This window comes from Heterodontus francisci, chromosome 45 (genome assembly GCF_036365525.1).
Source record: "Heterodontus francisci isolate sHetFra1 chromosome 45, sHetFra1.hap1, whole genome shotgun sequence".
NCBI lineage: Eukaryota > Metazoa > Chordata > Chondrichthyes > Heterodontiformes > Heterodontidae > Heterodontus > Heterodontus francisci.
The window spans coordinates 8814145-8828356 of NC_090415.1; the positions used below are offsets into that span (position 1 = coordinate 8814145).

At 45.2% G+C, this 14212-nt stretch overlaps 1 pseudogene; it reads right to left on the bottom strand.

Moving 5' to 3' along the window:
- Window positions 1–7932: 7932 nt before the first annotated feature.
- Window positions 7933–11615, bottom strand: LOC137356282 (histone H2B 7-like; annotated as a pseudogene).
- Window positions 11616–14212: the final 2597 nt, after the last annotated feature.

Here is a 14212-nt window from a genome sequence, read left to right on the forward strand (position 1 = left end):
GATCTCATAACCAACAGATCAGATCTAAGCTCTGCAATCCTGTCACATCCAGCCATGAATGGTGGTGGACAAGTAAAAGACTAACTGAAGGAGCAGGCTCCACAATTATCCCCATCTTCAATGATGAGGGAGCCCAACACATCAGTGCGAAAGAAAAGGTTGAAGCCTTTGCAACTATCTTCGCTCGAGGTGCCGAGTTGATGATTCATCTCGGACTCCTCCTGAACGCACCAGCATCACAGATGCCAGACTTCAGCCAATTCGATTCACTCCGTGTGACATCAAGTAACGACTAAAGGCACTGGATACTGCAAAGACTCTGGGCTCCGACAATGTTCTGGCAATAGTTCTGAAGACCTATTCTCCAGAACTTGATCTGCCCCTAGCCAAGTTGTTCCAGTACAGCTACAACATTGGCATGTACCTGACAATGTGGAATTTTCCCCAAGTATGTCTTTGACACCAAAAGCAGGTCATGTCCAAGCTGGACAATCAGCCTACTCTCAATCATCATAAAAGTGATGGAAGATGTCATCAACAGTGCCATCAAACGGCACTTGCTTTGTAATAACCTGCTCAGTGACGCTCAGTTGGGATTGCGCCAGTGCCACTCAGCTCCTGATCACATTACAGCCTTAGTTCAAACATGGACAAAAGAGCTGAATTCAAGAAGTGAAGAGAAAGTGACTGCCCTTGACATCAAGGCAGCATTTGACCGAGTATGGCATCAAAGAACCCTTGCAAAACTGGGGTCAATGGGAATCAGTGGGAAAACTCTCTGCTGGTTGGAGTCATACCTAGTGTAAAGGAAGATGGTTGTGGTTGTTCGAGGTCAATCATCTCAGCTCCAGGACATCACTGCAGGAGTTCCTCAGGGTAATGTCCTCGGCCCAACCATCTTCAGCTGATTCATCAATGACCTTCCTTCAATCATAACGTCAGAAGTGGGGATGTTCACTGATGATTCTCCAATGTTCAGCATGATTCGTGACTCCTCAACTGCTGAAGCAATCCGTGTCGAAAAGATGAAGCACTTGAGGAATATAAAGACAGTAGGAAGGAACTTAAGCAAGGAGTTAGGAGGGCTAAAAGGGGTCATGAAAAATCATTGGCAAGCAATGGGCGCAGTGGTTAGCACCGCAGCCTCACAGCTCCAGCGACCCGGGTTCAATTCTGGGTACTGCCTGTGTGGAGTTTGCAAGTTCTCCCTGTGTCTGGGTGGGTTTCCTCCCACATGCCAAAGACTTGCAGGTTGATCGGTAAATTGGCCATTATAAATTGTCCCTAGTATAGGTAGGTGGTAGGGAAATATAGGGACAGGTGGGGATGTGGTAGAAGTATGGAATTAGTGTAGGATTAGTATAAATGTGTGGTTGATGGTCGGCACAGACTTATGATTATTGTGAAACTGGACGTCTCTCCTTCTTGAGAATGGGATGTCTAGGACACCTAGAAAAAATATGGATGGAATGTAGGGACAGACAGGGCATAATTTGTATTTTCACCGTCAGGAATCATGTTTGTGTGTGATCAATATAATAACATCAAAGCCGACATTGGTTTGAACACATTCAAAGCTGTGATTTGCTCTTGCCGTCGAACCTGATAAACAGACAACATTCGCAGCGCCAGTCTCCGAGTGTTTAACACTTACTGAGTCTAGAAAATGCAAATACCCGCCGCGAATCCGCAGCACAGGCCGAGCGGAGGGGAAATCCTGTCCTGGGAACGCTAAATTGAGCGAACAGTTCGGCCTGAGATTGTGTGGATGTGAATATTGTGGAAGAGAGTGTATTAAAGGGGCGGGCGCGTTAGTCTAATGCCACTGTGTTTGTGGGTCTGGTCTCATCGCCGGATTTCCGAGTCCCTCTTGCGTAAAAAAACAAGATTTTCCAGTTAAAGAAGCACTTTGCTCCCCTTCTAATTCTCAATGTGGGAATTCAGTGTTGTTTGTTTGTTGATTTCAAGATTTTAATCGAAAAGTATGGAACATGTCAGCGATCGGCTGAGAGAGAGTCATCAGTGCAGCAATGAAACGGGTTTCAGTCGAAAATGGAGTCTTTACTTCAAGTGAAACCTTTGTGACAGCAAACATTCTGATGTCAGAGACAGGAAGGATCTAGCCTGGGACTCTGGAATACCCGAATTTCAGTGGAATTGGAGAGTTTAGGACCAGAGAGAAACACAGAGAGGCAGCAGGAGCCGGGAGCTGACAGCAGGTTGTCTCCGCCCCGTCCGCTCGCTGCCTTTAAGTTGCTCAGTGCCGCCACCACCAGCTTCATTTCTCACCCAGTTCTGACTGACAGAGAGACTTTGTGCAGAGTCCTGGACATGACCGATACTGCAGCCGCCGAAACGGCTCCTCCAGCCGCCGCCGCTCAAATCAAGACTCCCAAGAAGAAGAAGGCGGCTCCCCGGAAGGGGTCAGGCGGTCCCAAGTTGGGCGAGCTGATCCTCAAGACTGTGGCGGAATGCAGTGTCCGCAGTGGGATGTCACTGCAGGCAATAAAGAAGGCTCTGCGTGTTAAAGGTGTCGATGTGGAGAAGGGCAAGTTCCAAATCAAGCAAAGTATCAAGCGGCTTGTGGCGAAAGACTTCCTGGTGCAGACGAAGGGCACGGGGGCCTCCGGCACCTTCAAAATCGCGAAACAGGAAAAGAAGGGAAATGTGGTGAAGAAGATTAAGACAGGAGCAGCCAAGAGATCTCTAGTGAAGAAAACAGCTGCCAAGAAACTGATAACAAAGAAAACAGCCAAGAAATCCCCAGGGAAGAAAATAGTCGCCAAGAAAGTGAGCAGCAAGAAGACAGCAGCCAAGAAAGTGAGCAGCAAGAAGACGGCAACGCCAAAGAAGGCGGTGAAGAAAGCAACGCTTCCAAAAAAATCTCCAGCGAAGAATGCCAATAAAGCCAAGAGGGCCACGGGCGGAAAGCCGCCCAAGAAAGTCCAATCATCAAGGGGCGGGAAGAAGCCGAAAGCAGCAAAGGCTCAGAAAGCAGCCCCTGGAAAGAAGTGAAACAGCACGGGAAACTTGTAGACATCTGAACCCAAAGGCTCTTTTCAGAGCCACCCACGTCTCTCAGGAAAGAGCTGATCCCCCGATCAAATGATCCTTGTCCCGCAGTCGTGTGCACATTTCACCTAGAAATGATTTGAAGTAAATCCAAGTTCCCTGGTGACTCTCAACCCAGCCCTTCCTCACTCTCTGCAACAAATCAGGGATGTCCGGGCCTCACTGTACCCGCGTATATGTTCGGTGAAGTCTCAGTTCATGCTCGTTTCAGGGTGACAGCCTGTAACACAGTAACACGGGCGAGATACCCCGCGTCACATCTGAAACTCCAATACATGATTTTGTATAATTCAGCTGGGGTTCGGTTTCAGTAAACTGCTCAATCCGTCTGGGAGGAGAGGTGTGCGGAAACAGGTTGACTTGTGATCGGAAGCACTGCACTTAGGCGGTTGTATTACGAACTTTTAATTGTAACAGATCCTTATTTAAAGCGCTAATTTCTGTTATCAGTGACTATCAATGCCGAATCTCCATGTTTTATGCTGAGCTCTAATGTCGAGAACTGTTTTTTTTTGAATTGGCGGTTCGAGCAAGTGGGAGGCGGAGCGAGAGGATCAAAGACATTTCTCTGCTCTGTCTGTCACTCAGTTTCCTCCAGACCCGCCTCTGGCTCTCTGTCTCTTTCTCAGTCAGGTCCGGGCAGGCTGTATAAAACAAAAGGCTCTTATAAGAGCCACCCAAAACCTCATATAGAGATAAGTGACCTTGAAACTGCAGCGGGGATGTCTTGGGATGTGAAATTGTTGTAGCTCATCCAATGTTATGTGGACTTTATCAGATCAGTATTGCATTCTCTTATAGTCACTTTACGTCTCGCACATTTTTTCACTGTCTTCTTCTGTTCCATGTTTAATAACCGCGTCATGAATTAAAAGATTGCATTTGATAATGTCCATTGCCGACCTGAACTGCCGGTAAAGATGTAGAAAAGGATTTACTCCCGTTAGAGTAAGAAATGGCCGGAGCTTTATTCCCGCCAGAGACCGAACAGGGAATGAATCCCAATTCAAACCGTGTTGGAAGACACAGAGGGGGATCTAGGGCGGAAAAAAATCACGCTAAAAGCAATGAGATTTTATAATCGGTCCCGCCAAATTAGGTTTTCTTTCATCTTTGCGTCGTTTACTAATTTGAAAATGGCGGGCTTTTTGAAATTAATTCAATTTCAGTTGCAGTTCAACCGGATGTTGCCGGGACTGGAAAAAATGCAGCTCTGAGGAAAGATTGAATGGCCCGTGGTTGTTCTCTGTGGCACAGAGAATGCTGAGGAGAGATCTGATTGAATTGGATAACATTTTGAGAAGCCTGGATAGAGTGTCGGTGAAGGGCCAATTTACCTTAATACAGAGGTCACTGACTGGGGGTCAAAGACTTAAAGCGTTTGGTAGAATGATTAGAGGGAAGATGAGGACAAGGTTTTTTTCCCTCTCATCTACAGGATGGTGGGGGTCTGGAACTCAATGTCTGAAAGGGTAGTTGAGGCAGAAACCTTCAAATCATTTAAAAGAAGTCTGGATATGCACCTCAAGTGCATATTCTACAGGATTACAGACCAAATGCTGGCAGGTGGGATTAGAATGGGTGGAGAGCTTTCCGGCTGGCACAGACACGATGGTCCAAGTGGCTTCTTTCTGTGCCGTAAACTTTCCATGATTTTCAGAAAAGAGAAGGCTGAGGGGGGACATGATTGAGGGATCCAAAATTATGAAGGTCATTGATAGGTTAGACAGGAGGTAACTTTTTGTTTTTCCTTAGCGGAGGGATCAATAAGTAGGGGGAATAGATGGAAGGTAAGGGGCAGGAGGTTTAATGGAGATCTGAGGGGGAAAAAAACACTCATCATGTGGTTGGAATCTGGAACACACTGCCTGAATAGGTGGTAGAGGCAGGAACCCTCACAACATTTAAGAGGTATTTAGAAGAGCACTTGAAACGCCATCGCATACAAGAATACGGGCCAAGTGCTGGAAAATGGGATTAAAATAGTTAGATGCTTGAAGAAATACTTGCAGGTTTATAGGTAAATTGCCCCTAGTGTAGGTAGATGGTCGGAGAATGGTGGGGATGCCGGAGGGAATATGGGATTAATGTCGGATTAGGAGAAATGGGTGTTTGTTGGTCGGCCCAGACTCGGTGGGCCGAAGGGCCAATTTCTGTGCTGTGTAACTCCATGATTCTATATTTAGTTATCGCTTCATGAATTAAACGGTTGCATTTGATAATGTCCATTGACGACCTGAACTGCCGGTGAAGATGATGGATTTATTCCCGTTAGAGTAAGCAATGACCGGAGCTTTATTCCCGCCTGAGACCGAACAAGGAATGAACCCCAATTCAAACCGTATTGGAAGAAACGGAGGCGGAATCGAGGGCCGAAAAATGAACTCCGAGCAATGAGATTTTATAATTGTTCCCGCCGAATTCGGTTTTATTTAATCTTTGAGTAGTTTGCTAATTTGAAATTGGCGGGCTTTTTCAAATTGATGAAATTTCAGTTGCAGTTCAACCAATCAGGGAGCAGCAATTCCCACCGCCCTTTTTCCATCGTTTCAAATTGGATGATGGACGGGGCTTCATCCAATCACAACATTAGGGCGGTCCTTCGACTGTCTTAAATAGGCAGTCCCTGAGCAGCTTCAGCATTAAAGCCGACATTGTGTAAGGACACCGTAGATCATGGCGAGAACCAAGCAGACAGCGCGCAAATCGACCGGAGGGAAAGCTCCCCGCAAGCAGTTGGCTACCAAAGCGGCCCGCAAGAGCGCTCCAGCCACGGGCGGAGTGAAGAAGCCTCACCGTTACAGACCCGGCACTGTGGCTCTGAGGGAGATCCGCCGCTACCAGAAATCCACCGAGCTGCTCATCCGCAAACTGCCCTTCCAGCGCCTGGTGCGGGAGATCGCACAGGACTTCAAGACAGACCTGCGCTTCCAGAGCTCTGCCGTCATGGCCCTGCAGGAGGCCAGCGAGGCTTACCTGGTGGGGCTCTTTGAGGACACCAACCTGTGCGCCATCCACGCCAAGCGAGTCACCATCATGCCCAAAGACATCCAGCTGGCACGCCGCATCCGCGGGGAGCGAGCCTAAACTGACCCTGCCCGGAACTGAGTTCGGCATCAAATACCACAACGGCTCTTTTAAGAGCCACCAAATCGACCAAAGAAAGAGTTGTGATCTCTTGTTCATTCCAGCACATAAACGTCTCAGAAGGATTTGACCACTTATTTACTCAAAGCCCGGAGACACAATTTCTTTTGTCTGCATCCGGTAGCTGGAGATTTCATGACGTGTCAGTTGTAAGATCTACAGTAGCGATACCAATGTGCACAGCGCATTTTAATAAACCGGCGATCGTTTTAGAACTGAACAAATGTTTGTGGTACATAAAGGGTAGAATGGTAAAAGTGCCTTTCCAATAGGGTCTGAGGGAATTAGAATGCATTTCATCTGATGAGCAACTAAATGCCAAAATCCAGTACACTTCATTCCAACACAAAACAACGATAACAGTGTAATATTACAGTCTTTCAGACAGTAACCAGCCCTTTCACAGATAAAGTGGGTGGCTCTGAAAAGAGCCTTTGGGTTCACAGATTCAAGTCAGGTCGCTTCACTTGCCCTTCGTGCTCGGAGCGCTGGTTTTCTTGGGCAGCAGCACGGCCTGGATATTAGGCAGCACCCCGCCCTGAGCGATGGTCACCCCTCCCAACAGCTTGTTGAGCTCCTCGTCGTTGCGGACGGCCAGTTGCAGGTGTCTGGGGATGATGCGGCTCTTCTTGTTGTCCCGGGCCGCGTTGCCGGCCAGCTCGAGGATTTCAGCTGTCAGATATTCGAGCACAGCAGCCAGATAGACCGGGGCTCCGGCACCCACCCGCTCAGCATAGTTCCCCTTTCTGAGGTGGCGGTGAACACGGCCGACCGGGAACTGTAATCCAGCCCGGGAGGAGCGAGACTTGGGTTTGGCCCGAGATTTACCACCGGTCTTCCCTCTTCCAGACATTGCCACAATCTCACAAACACTTTCACGAAGAATGCTGAGATCCGCCCACATTCCTCCTCCTTGTACCTTCTGGAGGAATGGTGTTGGGGACACTGCTGATTGGTCAGTCAGCACTCGGTGTCATTGTGCTGTACATGTAACCAATCAGAGAGCTGCTCAATTCACCAATCACAAGATGACAGTGAGTTGAGAGCGGAAAATAAGAGCGCGAAATGGTCAGGCTCCCAACGATATTTCACATTTGAAAAGCCCGCCAATATATTTGTAAAACAAGGTGCGGCTTCAATATAGAATATCACATTTATAGGTTATATTGTTTTACAGAAAACATTGCAAAAACGTGTTCATTTTTTAATTCCACATTTTGTCCCAGATTCGCTTTTGTAATCCGCCATGTATTCTGCTTTATTCTTTTTCATGATACAGTCTAACCAGCGGCTGAAAGACTCATTCACAGCATTTTGTAACCGGACACATTTCAGGTTAATCTTCGTAATTATACTGTATCACTGATTCTAGATTGATCCCTTTTCGTGGGAGACAAAAGCGGAGTATAGATTTTCAGTGTCACGGGTTAGAGACTGAGGGTGCCTAAACCAACGGGGTTTCTTAACAATGTACTTATTCATAAAGATAGCCAAACTTCAACACGGCAACCAAGTAACTGAGAACATCTTTAAATCATGCGTTAAATCAGCTTTCATTTTCGAAATATAGCAAAGGGGCCAAAATGAATCTGCATTAACCTGACCGGATTTAAACAGAGAATACAACCGCCATCAAAAATTTGCAGAGTATTCGTATTAACATAAAAAGAAATCGATAATTATGATGTTGTAGCTATTTCAGAGAAATTGTGGGTGGCTCTTAAAAGAGCCTTTTTTGTATATTGTGTTTTTCAGTCCATGGTGGCGATTTACTTGGAGCTGGTGTACTTGGTGACCGCCTTTGTACCTTCCGACACGGCGTGTTTGGCCAGCTCCCCGGGCAGCAGCAGGCGCACGGCGGTCTGGATCTCCCGGGAGCTGATGGTGCTGCGTTTGTTGTAATGGGCCAGGCGGGAAGCCTCACCCGCGATTCGCTAGAAAATATCATTCACAAACGAATTCATGATACTCATGGCTTTGGAGGAGATGCCGGTGTCAGGGTGAACCTGCTTCATCACTTTGTACACGTAGATGGAGTAACTTTCTCTCCTGGATCTTCTACGTTTCTTGCTGCCCTTCGTTGGCGCCTTCTTCTGAGTTTTCTTGGCGCCCTTCTTGGAAGGTGCTGCAGTTTTCTTCTCGTCAACCATGATCACGATCAACTTCAGACGCAGAATAACCGAAATTTCGCTCGGAGCTTGAATTTTATAGACATCCCCAGAACCCTATGCAAATGAAGGATGGGAGATGACCATGTTCATGATTGGCTGGTTTACAATGATGTCACTGCCTGATGTTGAGTGGCGCAGCGGTTCGCACCGCAGCCTCACAGCTCCAGCGAACGGGGTTCAATTCTGGGTGCTGCCTGTGTGGAGTTTGCAAGTTCTCCTTGTGTCTGCGTGGGTTTGCTCCGGGTGCTCCGGTTTCCTCCCACATGCCAAAGACTTGCTGGTTTCTAGGTTAATTGCCCATGATAAAATTGCCCCTAGTATAGGTAGGTGGTCGGGAAATATAGGGACAGGTAGGAATATGGAATTCGTGTCGAGTTAGTATAAATGGGTGGTTGATGGTCGGCACAGACTCGGTGGGCCTGTTTCAGTGCTGCATCTCTAAAACTAAAACTAAAAGCTAAATCTGTCTGATTGGATATCTAAATTAATCAATCACACTTCATGCCTATCACAGCCACAAACTGACGCAGCAGTCAGATCGTCCAACCCCCTTTGCCCGAACTTCACCATGACTTTCTGAGTCCCTCTGTCTCTTCAAACATTTCCATTTTGCTGGTATGAACACATCTATTTTTTCACTCTGTACATATAATTTCTCGACACTTCCATTCCTTATCAGGATGTACCGCCCTGCTGCACTTCCCTCCATCACCAGGACGGAACCGTCCAGTATAGTTGGGGTCAGACATGGGCAAATGCAAGCATTGAAGTGCAAGTCTTTAAATCTATGTTGCGTGCCAAATAAGTTTGGTCAGCTGCAGCCACAAGTCACCACATGAAAGATTTATATAGTGGCAATTACATAATTCTGGCTGAAACTAGGTGAGGCATGGGAACTTATTATTACTGGCTACAAATATTCAGCAAGACAGGTCTGAAAAAATATGGAGGGTTGTGGAGTGGAAAGAGTTGATCAAATAGAATATGATAACACTGGCAGCGATGATGTTTTTGAGTTGTTAACAAAAGAATCTATTTGGTCATATATACGGAATATGGCAGGAGGAAATGCATGGACATTCTGGGTCGTGTCATGTTTGTCTTTCCCTGCAGGACATGTGAGTGTGGGTTTCATTCTGTGCCTGTCAGTATGTGATATTTAACTGTGGCTTTTACTCCGTATTGGTCAATGATTTTGTGATTTAATTCAGTAATTTCAATCTTCAATAGGTGATTCTGTTTTTTCTTTCCCTGGAACATTCAGTTTCTAAGTGGGTGATTATGGGTTTTGTTCTGTACCTATGAGCTTCTGCTGAGTGAGTGTGGGTTTTGCTATGTATCTGTTAATCTCTGCTTTTGGAGTCTGGGCATTTCTCTTTATCTGTCAATTTCTGAATTGTGAATTTGGATTTTAATCTGCACCTGTCAGTTTCTGGTATGAAAGGTTGTTTGGTTTTGTCTCTGTACCTGTTAGTAAGTGACATTTTTGTGTAGCTTTACACAGCACATGTTAATTGATGACACATCAGCGTTGTTTTCACTCTACATGTCAGTCTCTGGTTTGGAGGCCTCACCTGTGTTCTGTACCCATCAGACGTCTTCATATAAGGATGGGTTTTAACCTGTTCCTTTCAATCTGTTGTATGTAAGTACTGTTTATTATTTGTATCTGTAAGTTTCTGATGAATGAATGTGGTCTGTATCACGTCCCTATCAGTGGTTCATTAAGAGATATTTTACACTGTACCTGCCCGTTCTGATATGTGAGTGTGGGTTGTGATCTACGGCTGGCCGTTTCTGGTATGCGACATGAGCATTGTTTTTACTCTGTGCATGTTAGCCTCAAGTGTCAGAAGCTGGGTTTAATAGTACAGCTCACTCTCTGCTGTATGATTATGGATTTTCATCTGGACAAGTTAATTTCTGGCACGGGCATGTGAATTTTATTCTCTATGCCAATTTATGGTATGTGATTATGTGTTCTTTCTGTTCTGTCAGTTTCTGCTGAACTGTATGGTGGATTTGCTTTCAATCTGCCAAGTTCTGCGATGTGAATGTTGGTTTTACTTTGTATTTGTCATCGAGAGATAGAGTCATAGAGTTACACAGCACAGAAACAGGCCCTTGGACACATTGATGGCCGGCACAGGCACAATCAGTGATCTATTCTAATCCCATTTTCCAGCACTTGGCCCATCGCCTTGTATGCTATGGCCTTTCAAATGTATATCTAAATACTTCTTAAATGTTGTGTGGGGTCCTGCCTCTACCACCCCTTTCAGGTAATGTGTTCCAGATTCCAACCACCATCTGGGTGAAAATGGAAAATAAAACAATCCTCAAATCCCCTCTAAACTTCCTGCTTGTTACATTAAATTATGGCTGATCTGTTTCTGATTTGAATTCCACACTCCTATCAACTCCCAATAATCTTTGATTCCCTTGCCGAACAAGAATCTATCAAGACCTGACTGAAAAAATATATATTCATTGACACCGCCTCCACCACCTTCTAAAGCACTGAATTTCAAAGTCTCACAAACCTCAGAGGGATAAAAAAAAATCTCCTCATCTCGGTCTTAAAAGTGTGACCCATACTTTTAAAGCAGCGCCCCCGAGTTCTGAACTCATCCACAAGAGGAAACATCCTTTCCCCATCCACTTGTCAAGACCATTCAGGATCTTATACAATTCAATCAAGTCTCCCCTCACTCTTCTAAACTCCAGTGAAAACTAACCCAGTCTGTCCAACCTTTCCTCATAAGACATCCACTCATTCCAGGTATCAATCTAATAAACCTCCTCTGAAACACCTCCAACACATTTACTTCCTTCCTTAAATATGGAGACCAAAACTGCACACAGTATTCGAGCTGTGGTCTCACCAAAGCCCCGTATAACTGAAGCATAACATCCTTTGATTAATTTTCAATTCCTGTTTTAATAAAGGATAACTTTCCAATTGCCTTTGTGATTTGCCATACCTGCACAAGAACACCGAGATCCCTCTGCACCTCGGAACTCTGCAGTTATTCTCCATTTAAGTAATACTCTTTTTTTTGTCTTCCTGACAAAGTGAAAACTTCACAATATCTCACCTTGTACTCCATCTGCCTGATTTCTGCCCACTCACTCAACCTATCTATGTCAGTCTACAACCTCCTTTTGTCCTCTTCACTACATACTTTCACCAATCTTTGTTTCATCTGCACATTTAGCTGCCATGCTATCGCTCCCCACCCACCACCCCCCCCCCACCCCCATCCCCACCATCTAAGCCATTGATATAAAATGTAAAAAGTTGAGTCCCCAGTACAGACCCCTGCAAGTCTCCACTTGTCACATCCTGCCAATCAGAAAAGGAGCCCTTTATGCATTCTCTCTTTTTATCACCATCCAGCTAAAATTCTATCCATGCTGATATGTTACCCCCTACTTACTGCATGAGCCCTACTTTCCACAAAATTCCTTTATGTGGCATCTTGTCAAATGTATTCTGGATACCCAAGGACTGTATGTCAACAGGCTCCCCTTTATCCAGCGGGCATGATACTTCTTCAAAGAACTCCAATAAATTGGTTAAACATGATATCCCTTTGACAAAACCATGTTGACTATTCGTGATGACCTTGCATTTTTCTAAATGTCCAGCTTTCGCCTCCTTATTGATCAATTCTAACATATTCCTCATGACAGGGGTCAAGCTAACTGGCCTTTAGTTAGTCTTTCTCTGCCTCCCTGCCTTCTTTAATAGATGGGTAACATTTGCTACTTTCCAGTCCAATGGAACCTTTCCAGAATCTAGCGAATCTTGAAAAATTAACATGAACGAATCTACTGCATCAGTAGCCACCAATTTAAAAAGCCGAGGATGAAGCCCATCAGGATCCAGGGACTGTCAGCCAGCAGCTCCATCATTTTACTCAATACCACTTCCCTGGTGATTGTAATTTCACCAACTTCTTCTCTTGCTTCCAACTCCTGATTTAAAGCTCTTACTGGAATGTTTTTGCATCATCTACAGTCAAGAAAGAAGGGAAATATGAGTAGAAGTTCACACTTTGATTGTCTAGTATGCCAATTTAAGGTTTAATTTGTATCCTCAAATTTCTAAGGTGCAGGTGTGGTTTTTAATCTGTCTCTGTCATTGTCTTGTACAGGAGTAAGGGTTTCAGTCTGTTTTTTGAGTGTGGATTTTACACATCTCTCCATTGCCTCGGATGTGAATTTGATTTATAATCTGTACATGCCTGTTTCTGACATGTGGCTCTGAGTTTCAGTTTGTACATTGCCATTCTCTGATATGTGACTGCCAATTTTATTCTGAACCTGTCAGTTTCTTGTCTGTGTGTCTGAGTTTTGGTCTGTATCTGTCAGTATCTGGTATATGAGTCTTCTTAATTATGTTTGTGTTGCTCTGTATCTGTCAGTGTCTGAAGTGCAATTGTCAGGTTTTCTTTGTACCTGTCACTAACTGTTATGGATGAGAGACTTTCAAATCGAACTGTAAATTTCTTGCAATACACGATGGATTTGACTCTGTGTCTGTCAGTCTCTGGTAGTTAAGTGTGTCAAATTGCCCTGGGCACTCATCCAATCCTCTATTTCCCTTGACATCCAGGGTTTCCTGGACAAGTTCATCCTACCCTGTACCTTTATAGGAACATGTTGGCACTAAACTCTCATTATTTCCTTTTTGAATGACTCCCACTGGTCTGATGCAGACTTTCCTACAAGTAGCTCTTCCCAGTCCACTTTGGCCAGATCCTCTTTTATCATATTGAAATTGGCCTTCTCCCCCATTCAGTACTTTTATTTCCAGTCCCTCTTTGTCATTTTCCATAACTACCTGAAATATGTAGAGATATGGTCACTATCCCCGAAATGCTTCTCCACTGACACTTCGACCACTTGTCTGGCTTCATTCCCTAGGATTAGATCCAGCATGGCTCCTTCTCTTGCTGGACTTTCTACTTGCTGGCTCAAAAAGCTCTCCTGTATGCACTTTAAGAGTTCTGCCCCCTTAAAGCCTTTTGCACGAAGTCTGTCCCACTTGATATTGGGCAAGTTGAAATCCCCTACTATTATTACCCTATTATGTTTACACCTCTTTGAGATTTGCCTTCATATCTGCTCCACTATCTCTCCCTGACCGTTTGGAGGCCTGTCGTACACTCCCACCCCAGTGGTGCCCCCTTTTTGTTTTTAGGTTCTACCCATTTGGCCTCATTTGAGGAATCTTATAAGATATCATCCCTCCTGACTGCAGTAATTGACTCCTTGAACAACAGTGCACTGCCATCTTCTCTTTGACACCATCCCCTGTCACGCCTGAAGATTCTATACCGTGGAATATTGAGCTGCCAGTCCTGCCCCTCCCTTAATTATGTCTCTGTGATAGCAGTAATATCATATTCCCATGTGTTAATCAATGCCCTCAATTCATTTGCCTCACTAGAAAGATTCCTTGCATTAAAATAGACGCAAGCCAGCCTTGCATTCTTTGTTGTGCCTGAACAGGTCAATATTTGCTTTGCCTTCCAGACTGACACAATTTCTCTTCAATATTTGACTGTGCATCACCCCTTACTGTGCCTCCACTTCTTATCTCACCCTCCTGAAAATTATTTTACAACCCCTGCCCCCTCCCCCGCACAGCAGAAGCAAGCCTCATAGCAAGGATGTTGGTCCTGCTCCGTTTCAGGAAACCAGTCTAAATTGTACAGGTCCCACTTTCGTCAGAAACAGACCCAGTGATCCAGGAAACTAAAACACTTCATCCTGCACCATTTTTTCAGCCATACATTCATCTGCTCTATCCT